Source organism: Lolium perenne, chromosome 2 (genome assembly GCF_019359855.2).
Source record: "Lolium perenne isolate Kyuss_39 chromosome 2, Kyuss_2.0, whole genome shotgun sequence".
Taxonomy (NCBI): Eukaryota; Viridiplantae; Streptophyta; class Magnoliopsida; order Poales; family Poaceae; genus Lolium; species Lolium perenne.
Genome location: NC_067245.2, coordinates 72,144,347 through 72,154,125, shown reverse-complemented (window position 1 = coordinate 72,154,125; position 9,779 = coordinate 72,144,347).

Here is a 9,779-nt window from a genome sequence, read left to right as displayed (position 1 = left end):
ATTCATTGTCAACACAACCCTAGTTTTTAGCAGTCGAGCACCTTTTCGGCTGAAACCTTTGAGATCTACCTGCCCTCTACTTTCCGCGAAACCCTAGTCTACAACTTGTAGGCATTGATAAGTTAATACCTTGTCAGCAGCGTCGACCAAGGCGGCCTTGGAAGCCTTGTTGCCGATAGGGCTCCCTGCCAATGTTGCTAGCGGCACATCCAGATCAATGGCCTCTTTCGCCTTCGACAACGAAACGCGCGTCAACCTCCATTTGTGGTTCTTCTTGAGCTTGGTATAGGAATGCATCAGCGCGAACGACTTATGCCCATCCGAGTTCCTCCGGTACAAATCCATGGCCTTGTTAAACTAACCAAAGGAAGCGCAATCATTTCATCGAACACATTGTAGGCGCTATAGATTATGTAAGAAAGGGTCGTACCAGTTGGGCGACATCGGCGCAGCTGTCGCCTCTGGTCTCTAAGTCATGATGGTACCCATGGAACATGTTCACCGATGCCTGGATGATGGCTCATCGCGTCGACATTGCCTTTTGGCTTCACTTCATTGTCACTTTGTTGTATCCGCTTTTGATGAGCTTGCACTCATCAAACTCGGCCTTGATCCTCACCCAATACTTCCCATATTTTTGGTTGGCGCCGATGATGGAGTCATGGCTCACCGTCGCCCACGACTCGCACAGACATTGATCCTCTAGAACCGTCCACTTGGGGCCTCGTGTGCCCGACGCCTTCTTCTTCTTCTTCACACCGTCCGAGTCAACCTCCACGAGATCATCGGCATCCTCACCGGCACCCTCATCGTCCTCTTCGTCGCCACCTTCTTCGTCCTCGTCGTCCTCCACCCCCCTCCACCCCGTCCCCCTCACCCTCCCCTCCTCCTCCTCCTCCTCCTCCTCCTCCTCCTCCACCTCCTCCTCCTCCTCCTCAGCACTGGCACCGTCGAATGCGAGCGAGCCCCTGCGGCCATTGAACGGGGTGCCCTCCGGACCGGGTCCTGGCTCGTACATCGGGGAGTAGAACATAGTGTTGGTGTTGAAGCCACCATGAGGCAGCGCATCCCCGTACCGCGGCGACAAGTTTGGCATCACGCACACGAGAGTGGCGGAGGGGCCGTCGTTGTAGAACCCGGATGTCGACGGGGACAACACTCCCGGAATGTACGGCGACATAGTCGTACTCCATGGGCTCGTGTTGGTGGAAGCGATACACCCGACCAGCGCGTGCTGGTGCGCGCGCGCCGCCAACGCCTTCTTCTCCAACTGCGCCGCCCTCCGTCCTTTCCGCTCCGTCGTCGACAACTTCCGGCGCAGACAGTCTTGATGCCACTGATCATCAGTCCAGCCTTCCGGCTTCTTCTTTGGAGCCGGCGCCTTCCGCGGCTTTGCGAAGGGCGCCTTCACCCCTTTCGTCCCAATTGCCCGGCAACTTCTTTGTCCCTTTCTTGGCCATTTTTGGGGCTGTCATGGTGCCATGGATGGGGAGAGGGTGGCGGCGGGATTAACAGCTTAGCGACGGTGGGAGGGGAAATGAATCGGCGGGCGAGATAGGTCAAATGTGTTGGGATGGAAGAAATGCGCGACATGAGCGGAGCGATGTGGCAGGAGAGGAGCGATTAGGCGGGAGCGGTCGACAAATTTTTTCTGTGCCGCTGACGCGTCAGGCCCGTGTCACTTCGCCTCGCTTTTCGGTGTGTCCGGCGTCCCCAGAGCGTCCCCTGTGTAGCGGGTACGGGCTCGGGACGCCGGAGACCGTATCGGGCTGCGCCGGACAAAAAGAGGCTTTGGGGGGCGCGGCTGTGAACGTTTTTTGTCCGGCGCGCCCCAAATCTCTTTGGGGGACGCGACTGGAGATGCTCTAATAGGCCACATGGGCGTGTAAACCACCGTACTTATACTCCGCTCGTTATTCCCATGTGCTTTTTTCCGTCTTAATTATAAAATAGTCTCTAACGACGACCCAGTTTAATTATAATACTAAATGATACAATGTATTATAAAGATAATATCATATGCTAGTATCATATGTATGATACTATTATTTGATACTACGAACTATTGCCGCTCGTCCCCGCGTAGCCCCCTTCCCCCTAGGGAGGCTCCGGTGGAAACCCTAAGCTCCACCGCATCTCCTCCTCCTCCGGTCTTCCTCCTCCCTGCCACTGACGATGCGTGCGGGCAAAGCTCGTGGTGCTCTATGCGGCGGCAGGCTCCCCTCACGCATCGCGCGCGTAGCGGAGGCCCGGGATCAACAACGGTGATCGTCGGCCGTTAGTGGGCTGGTTGGGGATCAGCGTGGTGGGGTCCCACACGGGATCCGGGACAGCATCCTAGGGCGGTGATTATGTGGCACGTCGTGCTTGGATTCCCTGGTGAGGGTTGCGGCGGCTGGTGATGCTTCGACGATGCGGCCGGCGACGGGGGTGAATCCGATGGCTGGGGACCCAGCGTCTACGTTGGCGTGGTCGTGCCTGGTGTTGGTCGATGGTGGCTCCTCTGCACCTCTCCCTCCTGGTGGCTCACGGTGGTGGCCTACTTCGGTGTTGGGGGTGGCGGCGGACGACTCGTCGATGGCTCTGTGGTTGGTGGTGACCTCCTCTTCCGCCGATGAGGTCGACCGGCGAGTGGCGGCGTGGGGACTGGCGGATCTGCCTAATAAAGGTGGCTGTCCTAGAGTTATTCTTTTGTGAAGATGGTGACCTTCCTAAGAGCATCCCCAGCCGTCTCCCCGACGAGGCCCCTAGGACGCCTTTTTGTCATCCGGATGGACGAAAACGGCCCAGTCGCGCCCCCGGCTCCTCGATTTCGTACGGATTAGGCCTTTCATCTGTCCGGAGAGCCCAGGCCATCCCCGGCCCACCGGGGAGCGCTCGGGGACACCGGACGAGAGAAAAGCGGGGACAGGCCAGCTCTATCGGCGAGAGAATAGACGAACCCCACACTTTGTCGATGCAAATCCCTCCTCCCCTCCCTTTGCTGTCTCGCGCCGGAACCACCCCTCGGCAATCCACCGGCGGGTTGCCCCAACTCCGCCATTCGTCTACCAAACAGCCTATATACCGCCGCCCGTCATACCCTCTGCCTATTTTCCGCCTACGGGCAGCTCCCCCACGTCGCTCCTCGTCGATACGCCCGACAGGTGTTCGTCCAACTGCCTGGCTGGACATGGACTCCGACGAGAAGGAGGAGCAGATGTTCGTCGAGCTTCTTGAAGAAAAAACGGCTGCCGCCGCCCAAGACGAGGAGCACCTACTGATACGTCTCAAACGTATCTATAATTTCTTATGTTCCATGCTACTTTTATGATGATACTCACATGTTTTATACACACTTTATGTCATTATTATGCATTTTCCAGCACTAACCTATTGACAAGATGCCGAAGAGCCAGTTGCTATTTTCTGCTGTTTTTGGTTTCAGAAATCCTACAAAGGAAATATTCTCGGAATTGGACGAAATCAACGCCCAGGGTCTTATTTTTCCATGAAGCTTCCAGAAGACCGAAGAGGATATGAAGTGGGGCCACGAGGTGACGACACGCTAAGGCGGCGCGGCCGAGGAGGGGCCCGCGCCGCCCTAGTGTGTGGGCCCCTCGTGACGCCTCCAACCCTACCCTTCCGCCTACCTAAAGCCTTCGACGCGAAAACCCCAGTACCGAAAGCCACGGTACGGAAAATCTTCCAGAGCCGCCGCCATCGCGAAGTCCAATTCGGGGGACAGAAGTCTCTGTTCCGGCACCCTGCCGGGATGGGGAATTGCCCCCGAAAGCCATCTCCACCGCCATCTTCATCGCCATCGCTGCTTCCCATGATGAGGAGGGAGTAGTTCTCCCCCGAGGCTGAGGGCTCTACCGGTAGCTATGTGGTTCATCTCTCTCCCATGTACTTCAATACAATGATCTCATGAGCTGCCTTACATGATTGAGATCCATATGATGAGCTTTGTATCACTATTAATCTATGTGCTACTCTAGTGATGTTATTAAAGTACTCTATTCCTCCTCCATGATGTAATGTTGACAGTGTGTGCATCATGTAGTACTTGGCATAGGTTATGATTGTAATCTCTTGTAGATTATGAAGTTAACTATTACTTTGATAGTATTGATGCGATCTATTCCCCCTTTCATAGCTATTGTTGACAGTGTGTATGCTATGTTAGTACTCGGTCTAAATTGCAACGGTCTATTATGCACTCTAGAGTTTACTTAAATATGAACTCCGGATGTTGTGGAGCTTGTTAACTCCGGCTTGAGGTGTGCTTTTATAGCCCTACACAATGAATGGTGTTTGTTATCCAACAAGAGAGTGTAGAGTAGTTTTATTATGTGATCATTGTTGAGAGTGTCTACTAGTGAAAGTAGGATCCCTAGGCCTTGTTTCCAAATATCGAATCACCGTTTATTTACTGTTCTACTGCATGTTTACTTGCTGCCATATTTATTTCAGATTGTTATTACCACTCATATTCATCCATATCACTTGCATCTTACTATCTCTTCACCGAACTAGTGCACCTATACATCTGACAAGTGTATTAGGTGTGTTGGGGACACAAGAGACTTCTTGTATCGTAATTGCAGGGTTGCTTGAGAGGGATATCTTTGACCTCTACCTCCCTGAGTTCGATAAACCTTGGGTGATTCACTTAAGGGAAACTTGCTGCTGTTCTACAAACTTCTGCTCTCGGAGGCCCAACACTGTCTACAGGAATAGAAGCGTGCGTAGACATCAAGCTATTTTCTGGCGCCGTTGCCGTGGAGGTAAGGTAAAAGGTATTCACATCCTCCGACTACTAAGCTATTTCCTAGCACTGTTGCCGGTGTGTGAGTGCTCGAAGCTATTTCCTTTAGACTCTGCAATTATATCTTTTTGTTTCTTGTTTTTATTTTCACTAGTTAGGCTTAATGGAAAACAACAAAAAAATTAGAGATCTTTATGAAATTTATCTTGAGTTAGGACATGAGGTGTTTGAAGAGAAAATTAAAAAACCTATGGAACTTTATATGCATGCTAATGGCAATGTTATCAGTATGAACGCTTTGAACACCATTGTTGCTAATGCTATGGAAAATTCTAAGCTTGGGGAAGCTGGTTTTGATGAGCATGATATTTTTAGTCCCCCAAGCATGGAGGAGAAAATTTTCTTTGATGATACTTTGCCTCCCATTTTTGATGATTATAATGATAGTGGTATTTTGGTGCCACCTACTATGGAGGATAAAGTTTATTATGATTATACTATGCCTCCTATATTTAATGATTATGGTGATGAGAATAATAATGATAGCTACTTTGTTGAATTTGCTCCCACTACAATTAATAAGAATGACTATGCTTATGTTGGGAGTAGTAATTATTTTATGCATGTAGCTCATGATAAGAATGTTTCATGTGATTGTTATATTGTTGAGTTTGTTCATGATGCTACTGAAAGTTATTATGAGAGAGGGAAACATGGTTATATGCATCTTAATAATATTAAGTTTCCCCTCTTTATGTTGAGAATCTTGAAGTTACTCGTGTTTTATCTTCTTATGCTTGTCACTTTGTTCTTCATGAATTTATTTGTGTACAAGATTCCTTTTCATAGGAATTGGGTTAGACTTAAATTTGTTTCATACTTGCTTTTTGATGCTCTCTTTGCTTCAACTCTCATCCTTATGTGAGCATCATTAAAATTACTGAGCCCATCTTAATGGCTATAAAGAAAGCACTTCTTGGGAGATAACCCATGTTTTTATTTTGCTACTGTTTTGTTGTGTCTTGGAAGTTGTTACTACTGTAGCAACCTCTCCTTATCTTTATTTTATTGCATTGTTGTGCCAAGTAAAGTCTTTGATAGTAAGGTTGATACTAGATTTGGATTACTGCGCAGAAACAGATTTCTTGATGTCACGAATTTGAGTAGGGCTCTCTGTAGGTAACTCAGAAAAATCTGCCAATTTACGTGAGTGATCCTCAGATATGTACGCAACTTTCATTCAATTTGAGCATTTTCATCTGAGAAAGTTAAGTGCCTCTAAAAAATTCGTCTTTACGGATTGTTCTGTTTTGACAGATTCTGCCTTTTATTTCGCATTGCCTGTTTTGCTATGTTGGATGGATTTCTTTGTTCCATTAACTATTAGTAGCTTTGTGCAATGTCCAGAAGTGTTAAGAATGATTATGTCACCTCTGAATATGTGAATTTTTGATTATGCACTAACCCTCTAATGAGTTTGTTTTGAGTTTGGTGTGGAGGAAGTTTTCAAGGGTCAAGAGAGGAGGATGATACAATATGATCAAGAAGAGTGAAAAGTCTAAGCTTGGGGATGCCCCCGTGGTTCATCCCTGCATATTTCAAGAAGACTCAAGCATCTAAGCTTGGGGATTCCCAAGGCATCCCCTTCTTCATCGACAACTTATCAGGTCACCTCTAGTGAAACTATATTTTTATTCTGTCACATCTTATGTACTTTACTTGGAGCGTCTGTGTGCTTTTATTTTTGTTTTGTTATTTTCATTCTCTGAATAAATTCATCCTTGTGTGGGAGAGAGACACGCTCCGCTGTTGCATATGAACACATTTGTTCTTAGCTTTACTTTTAATGTTCATGGCGAAGGTTGAAACTGCTTTGTTCATTGTTATATGGTTGGAAACAGAAAATGCTTCATGTGGTAATTGGTATAATGTCTTGAATAATTTGATACTTGGCAATTGTTGTGCTCAAATAGATCATGTTTAAGCTCTTGCATCATGTACTTTGCACCTATTAATGAAGAACTACTATAGAGCTTGTTGAAATTTGGTTTGCATGATTGGTCTCTCTAAAGTCTAGATATTTTCTGGTGAGGGTTTGAACAACAAGGAAGACAGTGTAGAGTCTTATAATGCTTGCAATATGTTCTTATGTAAGTTTTGCTGTACCGGTTCATACTTGTGTTTGCTTCAAATAACCTTGCTGGCCTAAGCCTTGTACTGAGAGGGAATGCTTCTCGTGCATCCAAAATCCTTGAGCCAAAAACTATGCCATTTGTGTCCACCATACCTACCTACTACATGGTATTTCTCTGCCATTCCAAAGTAATTGCTTGAGTGCTACCTTTAAAATTCCATTCTTTGTCTTTGCAATATATAGCTCATGGGAAAAATAGCCTTAAAAACTATTGTGGTATTGAATATGTCGCTTATGTATCTTATTTCTTATAAGTTGCTTGTTGAGCGGTAACCATGTTCCTGGGGACGCCATCAACTATTTCACCTTTGTTGAATATCATGTGAGTTGCTATGCATGTTCGTCTTGTCTGAAGTAAGGGTGATTTATCATGATCAAATAGTTTGAGTATGCATATTGTTAGAGAAGAACATTGGGCCGCTAACTAAAGCCATGATCCATGGTGGAAGTTTCAGTTTGGACAACAATCCTCAATCTCTTATAAGAATATTATCTGTTGTTGAATGCTTATGCATTAAAGAGGAGTCCATTATCTTTTGTCTATGTTGTCCCGGTATGGATGTCTAAGTTGAGAATAATCAAAAGCGAGAAATCCAATGCGAACTTTCTCCTTAGACCTTTGTACAGGCGGCATGGAGGTACCCCTTTGTGACACTTGGTTGAAACATATGCTATGCAATGATAATCCATGTAAATCCGAGCTAATTAGGACAAGGTGCAAGCACTATTGGTATTCTATGCATGAGGCTTGCAACTTATAGGATGTCTTATGCATAACACATATGCTTTATTACTACCGTTGACAAAATTGTTTCTATGTTTTCAAAATAAAAGCTCTAGCACAAATATAGAAATCCATGCTTCACTCTGCGAAGGGCCATTCTTTTATTTTATGTTGAGTTAGTTTACCTACTTCTTTCTATCTTAGAAGCAAACACTTGTGTCAACTGTGTGCATTGATTCTTACATGCTTGCTTATTGCACTTATTATATTACTTTGTGTTGACAATTATCCATGAGATAAACATGTTGAAGTTGAAAGCAACTGCTGAAACTTATATCTTCCTTTATGTTGCTTAAAAGCTTTCTACTATGAATCTATTACTTTATGAGTTAACTCCTATGCAAGTCTTATTGATGCTTTTCTTGAAAGTACTATTCATGAAAAGTCTTTGCTATATGATTCAGTTGTTTATTCATTGTCTTTACCATTGCTTCGAATCACTGCATTCATTACATATGCTTTACAATAGTATTTATCAAGATTATGATATCATGTCACTTCAGAAATTATCCTTGTTATCGTTTACCTACTCGAGGGCGAGTTGGAACTAAGCTTGGGGATGCTTGATACGTCTCAAACGTATCTATAATTTCTTATGTTCCATGCTACTTTTTTGATGATACTCACATGTTTTATACACACTTTATGTCATTATTATGCATTTTCCGGCACTAACCTATTGACAAGATGCCGAAGAGCCAGTTGCTGTTTTCTGCTGTTTTTGGTTTCAGAAATCCTACAAAGGAAATATTCTCGGAATTGGACGAAATCAACGCCCAGGGTCTTATTTTTCCACGAAGCTTCCAGAAGACCGAAGAGGATACGAAGTGGGGCCACGAGGTGGCGACACGCTAAGGCGGCGTGGCCAAGGAGGGGCCCGCGCCGCCCTAGTGTGTGGGCCCCTCGTGACGCCTCCAACCCTACCCTTCTGCCTACTTAAAGCCTTCGTCGCGAAAACCCCAGTACCGAAAGCCATGATACGGAAAACCTTCCAGAGCCGCCGCCATCGCGAAGTCCAATTTGGGGGACAGAAGTCTCTGTTCCGGCACCCTGCCGGGACGGGGAATTGCCCCCCCAAGCCATCTCCGCCGCCATCTTCATCGCCATCACTGCTTCCCATGATGAGGAGGGAGTAGTTCTCCCCCGAGGTTGAGGGCTCTACCGGTAGCTATGTGGTTCATCTCTCTCCCATGTACTTCAATACAATGATCTCATGAGCTGCCTTACATGATTGAGATCCATATGATGAGCTTTGTATCACTATTAATCTATGTGCTACTCTAGTGATGTTATTAAAGTACTCTATTCCTCCTCCATGATGTAATGTTCACAGTGTGTGCATCATGTAGTACTTGGCATAGGTTATGATTGTAATCTCTTGTAGATTATGAAGTTAACTATTACTATCATAGTATTGATGCGATGTATTCCCCCTTTCATAGCTATTGTTGACAGTGTGTATGCTATGTTAGTACTCGGTCTAAATTGCAACGGTCTATTATGCACTCTAGAGGTTACTTAAATATGAACTCCGGATGTTGTGGAGCTTGTTAACTCCGGCTTGAGGTGTGCTTTTATAGCCCTACACAATGAATGGTGTTTGTTATCCAACAAGAGAGTGTAGAGTAGTTTTATTATGTGATCATTGTTGAGAGTGTCCACTAGTGAAAGTAGGATCCCTAGGCCTTGTTTCCAAATATCGAATCACTGTTTATTTACTGTTCTACTGCATGTTTACTTGCTGCCATATTTATTTCAGATTGTTATTACCACTCATATTCATCCATATCACTTGCATCTTACTGTCTCTTCGCCGAACTAGTGCACATATACATCTGACACGTGTATTAGGTGTGTTGGGGACACAAGAGACTTTTTGTATCGTAATTGCAGGGTTGCTTGAGAGGGATATCTTTGACCTCTACCTCCCTGAGTTCGATAAACCTTGGGTGATTCACTTAAGGGAAACTTGCTGCTGTTCTACAAACTTCTGCTCTTGGAGGCCCAACACTGTCTACAGGAATAGAAGCGTGCGTAGACATCACCTACTC